An 11,211-nucleotide genomic window follows, 5' to 3' on the forward strand; every position below is an offset into this window, starting at 1 on the left:
AATATCCATAATACGGTATTTGCGGATCCCACATTTTTCCATGTCCGCAATGTCCGCTTTCTGCTCATCGCTAATTCGTCTGTGCGAACGCAGCAGACAAGAAAGATCCCGTGGGGCTAGAGGATGGCTGTGCTCATCGATGAAATCCTTGACAAACCACCGACCGGTTTCCTCCTGTCTCGTAATGACCAATTTAGCATTACACCCAACACGAGTTAAACTTCGTGGCCTCCTCTTTCTATCTTCCATCTTTCTTTTCATGTGCTTCTCTTCGCGAAACCCTTCACGACTACACACAATTTTCCTTAAAATTATGTATTTGTTGGATCCATCCCACTCAACGTAGCTTTTCCTCACACTAAAACCTTTTTCAAGAGCATATTTGTTGTAGAATTCATAGCCTTCAGCCTCACTATCAAACATCTTGCTGACAACATTTAGATACTCGAACATACTCTCATCACTTGCATACGCCATGTCTTCCTGCATATGACATGTGAGGGAAACCAATCATCAACATCTTTCTGTTTATCAATGTTGCAGGTGTAAAATAGCTCATAGGCAAAGACAAGTGCATGGAAAAGACTTTGCTCGTTTGACATGTGAGGGAAACCAATCATCAACGCCCAAGTTTAATTCCCCGCAAGATCGGACGGCTAATAAAAATCAGACGTGATCAGAGATGTAAGTACTGCTAAATTGAATTGCATGCACTAGGGAAACCTAAATCGATGATGACTAAACAAATCTAAGTAGGAAGTGCAGGCTACGAATCAAAGTAAGTTGAGATTCAGGCGATTCATACCTTAAGATGCAAGTCCGGAAGCGATGGGATCAGTGGGGGGCTTTCTCCTATACCGCCGCCGCCGTCGCCACCGACACTGCCGCCGCAGATGTCACGCCTTATTCTTCTTCCTGCCGCCGACCACGTCTTTTATAGTGAAGGGGACCAGGAGGAGGACGAGAACGACGCCGACGACGGTGAATTGGTTCCTCTCGCCGGGCTCGTCGGACAGAAGGAAGAGGACGAGAAGGAGGACTTGACCGAGCTACTAGATCTAGACGTGGTTCTGGTCGAGAAGGAGGACTTGACCGAGCTACTAGATCTAGACGTGGTTCTGGTCGTGGACGTGATCGGTTGAATTTTTTTTTACCCTGGACCATTATGCCCTTCTCTGATTAAACTAATTAAGTTAATTCATTTTTAATCCCCCACCAGATCGGACGGCTAATAAAAATCGAAGGGGTAAGCACTTGAAAGTACTCCCAGTACCGCCCCAATCACCGTAAAAGGGCTCTCTCTTCTATGGATTTGGATGCTTGGTGTCCTTTCCGAGTCGTCCAGCTCTGCATTTCCCCGCCATTGGGCCTGATGAAGCTTGACGAGGATTAGTTTGGAAGGTTTTGTAAACATGCATAGGCTTTTCATATGTGTAGCATTTTCGATCTGCTACACGTGCCCTCTAGTCTATTTTCTTTTCGCGGTGGAGAGATTCAGAATACATATGTGGTGTACTCTAAAACAAAAAGGATTAGAGCTTGTGTGGTGGAGACGTGCAGTGTACGTGGACGTAAGCGTACGTTTTGGTCGGTGTAGAATCCCTAGCTTTAGCTAGCTAGCTAGCCTCAGTATGAATCGATTTGGCCAGCGTGTAGCCTTGGTAGCTAGCTTGCTCTCCTGTGTACGCGCGTCGACCACAGGATCAATCAAAAACTTGTTTGTTGGTTGCATTGGACAGGGGCAGACCCAGCAAAAAACACGAGAGGGGACAAGAATGTATGGCAATATACCAACAAAATAAGCATACATATAAACTAAAACATTTGTATAATCACTTCATTCTCCACATGGTAGCGAATTTCATTGAAAAGTGAAACAAAACTAACTATTTGAGACAAAAAGACTGACATAAATTTGAGAATTTCGTTGTTCCAAAGTTGCAAAATTGAACACTGAAACATTGTTCTGGCAATCTAACAAAGAACCTGCAAGAAAAAAAAACATTATCAAATCACGGGAGAATGGAAATATTGAAGGACGTCGGTATCGGAGAAGACAAGGAGTTTTAGCACATTACCTTATGTTTCCTTCCAAAGCCATCTGGGGTGGCGGGATGCGCCGATCTTGAGGCCGCGTCAGGGACGGCGATTTGGCGAGGCCGCAGACGAACAGGGTGCAGCGGAAACTGATATTTTTTTCATGGATTGACCTGAAGGCCAAATAATGATTGTGGTTTGTCGGCCACAAGAATCACCGAGTCATGGACGCCGTCCTAGTATTACTCGATCCGTCTACCAAAAATCTTATTGGTACATCTATTTTCAAATTGGGTGAAGCCTTGCAAGACCTTAAGAGCATCTCCAGCTGTTCGGCCCCCCAGGATCCCGAAAAAGAGCCGCCTGAGGCTAAACCGGCGTTTGCTTGGCGCATGGGGGCGGTTGCGTTCCCAGTCGACGCCCCCAGGTGTTCGCAAAAAACGCACGAACTCAAAGATATTCCATAGAATTTGTACAAACTCGGCGATATTTGATAGAAATTTGTACAAAAAAGATAAACATGCAAACTACGCCTAGCTCTGCTACGGCGCGGCCGCCGCCCGCCATCTACATGCCGAGGAGCCTGTAGAAACGGGTGTAGTCGTCGTCATCGTCGTCGCGTGCCCCGCCGGAGCCGACGCCATCCCCTACTGCACCCCTGGCCAGGGTCATTGACGTACGGTGGGGGGTTGGACGGCCCGGCCTCGCCCTCCTCGTCGCTGTCGAGGAAGATGATGCCACCCTCCTCGCGTCCGCGGCGCCGGGCCTGGAGCTCCGCGTATGCCCGGCGCTGGCGGAGCACCTGCTGGCGGAGCACCTGCTGGCGTGCTCCGGCTTCACGGGGACCAGCCCCGGCTCGGTCTTCGGCCGGACTAGGCGGAGGGAGTGCGGGGAGGGGTGGCCGCCCTCGTTGATGACGAGGGCGCTGCTGCGGGTGCGCCGCCGAAGCGGCGTCTCCTCCTCCGGCTCTGGCTTGAAGGAGCGGAGCGCCGGCGAGCCAGAGGAGATCGAACCGGAGCCCGACGAGGAGGACGTTCCCGGCTCCATTCGCCGCGGCGTCCAGGAGCTGCCACGGCGCCGAAAGAACGACGGGCGCGGCGGGTACTCGAGGCGCGACATGTTGCCGGTCTCGATGTAGTCGAGGACGGTCTCGAGGGTGCGGCCGGGCAGGCCCCACCACTCGCGCCGCCCGTCGGCGTTGAGGCGGTCGTGGGGGATGGTGCCGTTGGCGGAGGCGATCTGCTCTTGGCGGCGGCGTTCGAAGAACATCGTCCACAGCGTGTGGCTGTCGACGGTGTACCTCGGCTCGTTCGGCTGCGCCTCTGTTAGCGATGAGTGGATGCGGGCGATCACGGCCCGCCGTGCAGCCCCTTCGGGCACCGGTGGCACCGGGACGCCGCCGGCGCTCAACTTCCACGACCTCGACACACACATGTCCGGGGGCACCGGGTAGTCGGCCTCGTAGAAGAGGCGCGCCTCGTCCTCATGGAGATGGCAGTGGCCGAAGCCGTTCGCCGCCGCGGTGTCGCCGGGGTACCTCTCAGCCATTGCTCGTCGACGAGGAAGAGGGGGGGTGTTGCTTTGTGTGGCGCTCCGAGGCGAGGTCTGGCGACTGTGGCGTTCACCGGCGGGGAGATCGGCTTTTATAGCCGAAGCGGGGCGGTGAGAGCCTGCATGCCGGGCGACACGTGGCGAGAGTGGGCGGGACGCGCGTCGGTGGCGCCTTCACTGCGCCGGCCGTGAGGCATCAATGGAGGCTGACCCGCGCGGCAGCGCGGCAGCCTTGGCATTGATTCCCATGGGAACCGAGGCGATGAGGACGACGAAGCGGCGTCTCACTGACTCGGCGGGCCCATCCCCGTTCGCGCCAAAACCGCGTCCCCCGGCGCCCCCAGGGGCCCCCAGCACACTGAGTTCGGTCTGGGTCTGCAGGCACCAGTTTCGTCCCAAACCGGCGAAAAACGGGCTCCTGAGGGCGCAACTGGGCCGTTTTTTGGACGCCGGCGGCAACAAAACGCCTGTGGGAGGGGCATGTTGGGGGCGCGGTTGGAGATGCTCTTAGCGACTAGGCCAAAAACTGCTATTTAATGGAAAAAGATGAGTGATGGTATTAAAACTGAATTAGAGATAAATCCTGAACTTAGGACAATAAAGGCAATTCTTATGAGGAGCTACAATAAAGACAATTCTTATGAGGAGCTATGGTGGTTTGCCATACCATCTCAAGGCTGCTTTCTTATACCTGTCCATATTTCCAGAAGACCACATTATTAGGGAACGGGATTGAACTAGGTATGATGATACCGACGATCGAATCTCGGGCAAATAACATACCGATGACAAAGGGAACAACGTATGTTGTTATGCGGTTTGATCGATAAAGATCTTTGTAGAATATGTAGGATCCAATATGAGCATCCAGGTTCCACTATTGGTTATTGACCTGAGATGTGTCTCGGTCATGTCTACATAGTCCTCGAACCCGTAGGGTCCGCACGCTTAACGTTTGATGACGATTTGTATTATGAGTTATGTGTTTTGATGAACGAAGTGTGTTCGGAGTCCCGGATGAGATCACGGACATGACAAGGAGTCTCGAAATGGTCGAGACATATAGATTCATATATTGGAAGGCTACATTCGGCCACCGGAATGGTTCGGGTCGTTTCGGATAAGTTTCAGAGTACCGGGGGTTACCGGAACGCCCTCCGGGAAGTTATTGGGCCTCATGGGCCTTAGTGGAGAAGAGAGAGGGCCGGCCAGGAGGTGGCGCGCGCCCCCCTTGCCCCAATCCGAATTGGACAAGGGGAGGGGCGGCGCCACCCTCCCTTCCTTCTCTCCTCCTCCTCCTTCCCCCTTCTCCCACTTGGAATAGGAAAGGGGGGCGAATTGTACTAGGTTTGGAGTCCTAGTAGGACCCCCCTGTTGGGGAACGTAGCAGAAATTCAAAATTTTCTACGCATCACCAAGATCAATCTATGGAGTAATCTAGCAACGAGGGGAAGGGGAGTGCATCTACATACCCTTGTAGATCGCGAGCGGAAGCGTTCAAGAGAACGGGGTTGATGGAGTCGTACTCGTCGTGATCCAAATCACCGATGATTCTAGCGCCGAACGGACGGCACCTCCGCGTTCAACACACGTACGGAGCAGCGACGTCTCCTCCTTCTTGATCCAGCAAGGGGGGAGGAGAGGTTGATGGAGATCCAGCAGCACGACGGCGTGGTTGTGGAAGTAGCGGGATCCCGGCAGGGCTTCGCCAAGCGCAAGCGGGGAGGAAGAGGTGTCGCGGGAGGGAGAGGGGTAGGGCTGCGCCAAGAGAGAGATGTTCTCATGTCTATGGCAGCCCCAAAACCCCCACTATATATAGGGGAGGGGGAGGGGCTGCACCCCCATCTAGGGTTTCCCCCCAAGGGGTGCGGCCAGCCCTAGATGGGACTTGGGGGCGGCCAAGGGGGGGGAGAGAGGGGGGCGCCCCACTAGGTGGGCCTTAGGCCCATCTGCGCCTAGGGTTTCCCCCTTCCCCCCCTTCCTGCGCCCTGGGCCCCTTGTGGGAGGCGCACCAGCCCACCTAGGGGCTGGTCCCTTCCCACACTTGGCCCATGCAGCCCTCTGGGGCCGGTGGCCCCATTTGGTGGACCCCCGGGACCCTCCCGGTGGTCCCGGTACGTTACCGATAGCACCCGAAACTTTTCCGGTGACAAAAACAGGACTACCCATATATAAATCTTTACCTCCGGACCATTCCGGAACTCCTCGTGACGTTCGGGATCTCATCCGGGACTCCGAACAACATTCGGTAACCATGTATATCTATTCCCTATAACCCTAGCGTCATCGAACCTTAAGTGTGTAGATCCTACGGGTTCGGGAACCATGCAGACATGACCGAGACGTTCTCCGGTCAATAACCAACAGCGGGATCTGGATACCCATGTTGGCTCCCACATGTTCCACGATGATCTCATCGGATGAACCACGATGTCGGGGATTCAATCAATCCCGTATACAATTCCCTTTGTCTATCGGTATGTTACTTGCCCGAGATTCGATCGTCGGTATCCCGATACCTTGTTCAATCTCGTTACCGGCAAGTCTCTTTACTCGTTCCGTAACACATCATCCCGTGATCAACTCCTTGGTCACATTGTGCACATTATGATGATGCCCTACCGAGTGGGCCCAGAGATACCTCTCCGTTTACACGGAGTGACAAATCCCAGTCTCGATTCGTGCCAACCCAACAGACACTTTCGGAGATACCTGTAGTGCACCTTTATAGCCACCCAGTTACGTTGTGACGTTTGGTACACCCAAAGCATTCCTACGGTATCCGGGAGTTGCACAATCTCATAGTCTAAGGAAATGATACTGGACATTAGAAAAGCTCTTAGCAAACGAACTACACGATCTTGTGCTAGGCTTAGGATTGGGTCTTGTCCATCATATCATTCTCCTAATGATGTGATCCCGTTATCAACGACATCCAATGTCCATGGTCAGGAAACCGTAACCATCTATTGATCAACGAGCTAGTCAACTAGAGGCTTACTAGGGACATGGTGTTGTCTATGTATCCACACATGTATCTGAGTTTCCTATCAATACAAATCTAGCATGGATAATAAACGATTATCATGGACAAGGAAATATAATAATAACCAATTTATTATTGCCTCTAGGGCATATTTCCAACAGTCTCCCACTTGCACTAGAGTCAATAGTCTAGTTCACATCACCATGTGATTAACACTCACAGGTCACATCACCATGTGACCAACATCCAAAGAGTTTACTAGAGTCAACAATCTAGTTCACATCACTATGTGATTAACACTCAATGAGATCTGGTTTGATCATGTTATGCTTGTGAGAGAGGTTATTAGTTCACATCACAACCCTTTATGCTTTAAAGAAATTTTACATCATTTCGGATCAACAATATGTCATTCACATATACTTATCAGAAATGTTGTAGCGCTCCCATCACTTTATTGTAAATACAAGTTTCTAACAGGCTTAAGAAACTTGTCAGAGGTCTCATACCTCTTGACGTGGGCACTAGTCTGAATTCCCAAATTTCAGTCTTCGGAACATCTCATATGTTCTGCGACGTTTCAAAACCGTCTTTGGTGCCACAATTCTAAACCGTTTAGCATTACGCACTGAACTATCACGTAGTCATCAAAACGTGTATGTCAGATGTTCCGCAACATCTACAGACGACGCTGAGATTCAGCACACTGAGCGGTGCATTAAGGACATAAGCCTTCTATGCAGCAATGAGGACAATCCTCAGTTTACGGACCCAGTCCGCATAATTGCTACTATTAACTTTCAACCAAATTTTCTCTAGGAACATATCTTAAACAGTAGAGCTAAAGCGTAAGCTATGACATAATTTGCAAAGACCTTTTCACTATGTTCATGATAATTAAGTTCATCTGATTATTTAATGAACTCCCACTCAGATAGACATCCCTCTAGTCATCTAAGTGATACATGATCCGAGTCAAACTAGGCCGTGTCCGATCATCACGTGAGACGGACTAGTCATCATCGGTGAACATCTCCATGTTGATCGTATCTACTATACGACTCATGTTCGACCTTTCGGTCTCTTGTGTTCCGAGGCCATGTCTGTACATGCTAGGCTCGTCAAGTCAACCTAAGTGTTTCGCATGTGTTCCGAGGCCATGTCTGTACATGCTAGGCTCGTCAACACCCGTTGTATGCGAACGTTAGAATCTATCACACCCGATCATCACGTGGTGCTTCGAAACAACGAACCTTCGCAACGGTGCACAGTTAGGGGGAACACGTCTCTTGAATTTTTAGTGAGGGATCATCTTATTTATGCTACCGTCGTTCTAAGCAAATAAGATGTAAACATGACAAACATCACATGCAAATCATAAAGTGACATGATATGGCCAATATCATCTTGCGCCTTTGATCTCCATCTTCGAGGCGCGGCATGATCACCTTCGTCACCGGCATGACACCATGATCTCCATCATCGTGTCTTCATGATCTACTACTATGGCTAACGGTTAGCAATAAAGTAAAGTAATTACATGGCGTTTTCATTGACACGCAGGTCATACAATAAATTAAGACAACTCCTATGGCTCCTGCCGGTTGTCATACTCATCGACATGCAAGTCGTGATTCCTATTACAAGAACATGATCAATCTCATACATCACATATATCATTCATCACATCCTTTTGGCCATATCATATCACATAACATACCCTGCAAAAACAAGTTAGACGTCCTCTAATTGTTGTTGCATGTTTTACGTGGCTGCTATGGGTTTCTAGCAAGAACGTTTCTTACCTACGCAAAAGCCACAACGGTGATACGCCAATTGCTATTTACCCTACATAAGGACCCTTTTCATCGAATCCGATCCAACTAAAGTGGGAGAGACAGACACCCGCTAGCCACCTTATGCATCAAGTGCATGTCAGTCGGTGGAACCTGTCTCACGTAAGAGTACGTGTAAGGTCGGTCTGGGCCGATTCATCCCACAATGCCGCCGAATCAAGATAAGACTAGTAACGGTAAGCAAATTGAACAAATCATCGCCCACAACTACTTTGTGTTCTACTCGTGCATAGAATCTACGCATAGACCTGGCTCATGATGCCACTGTTGGGGAACGTAGCAGAAATTCAAAATTTTCTACGCATCACCAAGATCAATCTATGGAGTAATCTAGCAACGAGGGGAAGGGGAGTGCATCTACATACCCTTGTAGATCGCGAGCGGAAGCGTTCAAGAGAACGGGGTTGATGGAGTCGTAGTCGTCGTGATCCAAATCACCGATGGTCCTAGCGCCGAACGGACGGCACCTCCGCGTTCAACACACGTACGGAGCAGCGACGTCTCCTCCTTCTTGATCCAGCAAGGGGGGAGGAGAGGTTGATGGAGATCCAGCAGCACGACGGCGTGGTGGTGGAAGTAGCGGGATCCCGGCAGGGCTTCGCCAAGCGCAAGCGGGGAGGAAGAGGTGTCACGGGTAGGGCTGCGCCAAGAGAGAGATGTTCTCATGTCTATGGCAGCCCCAAAACCCCCACTATATATAGGGGAGGGGGAGGGGCTGCACCCCCATCTAGGGTTTCCCCCCAAGGGGTGCGGCCAGCCCTAGATGGGACTTGGGGGGCGGCTAAGGGGGGGGGAGAGGGGGGCGCCCCACTAGGTGGGCCTTAGGCCCATCTGCGCCTAGGGTTTCCCCCTTCCCCCCTTCCTGCGCCCTGGGCCCCTTGTGGGAGGCGCACCAGCCCACCTAGTGGCTGGTCCGTTCCCACACTTGGCCCATGAAGCCCTCTGGGGCCGGTGGCCCCATTTGGTGGACCCCCGGGACCCTCCCGGTGGTCCCGGTACATTACCGATAGCACCCGAAACTTTTCCGATGACCAAAACAGGACTACCCATATATAAATCTTTACCTCCGGACCATTCCGGAACTCCTCGTGACGTCCGGGATCTCATCCGGGACTCCGAACAACATTCGGTAACCATGTATATCTATTCCCTATAACCCTAGCGTCATCGAACCGTAAGTGTTGACCCTACGGGTTCGGGAACCATGCAGACATGACCGAGACTTTCTCCGGTCAATAACCAACAGCGGGATCTGGATACCCATGTTGGCTCCCACATGTTCCACGATGATCTCATCGGATGAACCATGATGTCGGGGATTCAATCAATCCCGTATACAATTCCCTTTGTCTATCGGTATGTTACTTGCCCGAGATTCGATCGTCGATATCCCGATACCTTGTTCAATCTCGTTACCGGCAAGTCTCTTTACTCGTTCCGTAACACATCATCCCGTGATCAACTCCTTGGTCACATTGTGCACATTATGATGATGTCCTACCGAGTGGGCCCAGAGATACCTCTCCGTTTACATGGAGTGACAAATCCCAGTCTCGATTCGTGCCAACCCAACAGACACTTTCGGAGATACCTGTAGTGCACCTTTATAGCCACCCAGTTACGTTGTGACGTTTGGTACACCCAAAGAATTCCTACGGTATCCGGGAGTTGCACAATCTCATAGTCTAAGGAAATGATACTTGACATTAGAAAAGCTCTTAGCAAACGAACTACACGATCTTGTGCTAGGCTTAGGATTGGGTCTTGTCCATCACATCATTCTCCTAATGATGTGATCCCGTTATCAACGACATCCAATGTCCATGGTCAGGAAACCGTAACCATCTATTGATCAACGAGCTAGTCAACTAGAGGCTTACTAGGGACATGGTGTTGTCTATGTATCCACACATGTATCTGAGTTTCCTATCAATACAATTCTAGCATGGATAATAAACGATTATCATGAACAAGGAAATATAATAATAACCAATTTATTATTGCCTCTAGGGCATATTTCCAACAGTCTCCCACTTGCACTAGAGTCAATAATCTAGTTCACATCACCATGTGATTAACACTCACAGGTCACATCACCATGTGACCAACATCCAAAGAGTTTACTAGAGTCAACAATCTAGTTCACATCACTATGTGATTAACACTCAATGAGATCTGGTTTGATCATGTTATGCTTGTGAGAGATGTTATTAGTCAATGGGTCTAAACCTTTCAGATCCGTGTGTGGTTTACGAATATCTATGTCATCTTGTGGATGCTACCACGCGCTACTTGGAGACATTCAAATAACTGCTCTACTATACGAATCCGGTTTACTACTCAGAGTCATCCGGATTAGTGTCAAAGTTTGCATCGACGTAACCCTTTACGACGAACTCCTTTTCACCTCCATAATCGAGAAAATTCCTTAGTCCACTAGATACTAAGGATAAGTTCGACCGCTGTCATGTGATCCATTCCCGGATCACTATTGTACCCCTTGACCAACTCATGGCAAGGCACACTTCATGTGCGGTACACAGCATAGCATACTGTAGAGCCTACGTCTAAGCATAGGGGACGACCTTCGTCCTTTCTCTCTCTTCTGCTGTGGTCAGGTCTTGAGTCTTACTCAATACTCACACCTTGTAACACAGCCAAGAACTCCTTCTTTGCTGATCTATTTTGAACTCTTTCAAAATCATGTCAAGCTGTGCGTTCTTTGAAAGTATCATCAGGCATCTTGATCTATCTCTATAGATCTTGATGCCCAATATGTAA

The sequence above is a fragment of the Triticum aestivum genome, chromosome 6D (genome assembly GCF_018294505.1).
Source record: "Triticum aestivum cultivar Chinese Spring chromosome 6D, IWGSC CS RefSeq v2.1, whole genome shotgun sequence".
Classification (NCBI taxonomy): domain Eukaryota; kingdom Viridiplantae; phylum Streptophyta; class Magnoliopsida; order Poales; family Poaceae; genus Triticum; species Triticum aestivum.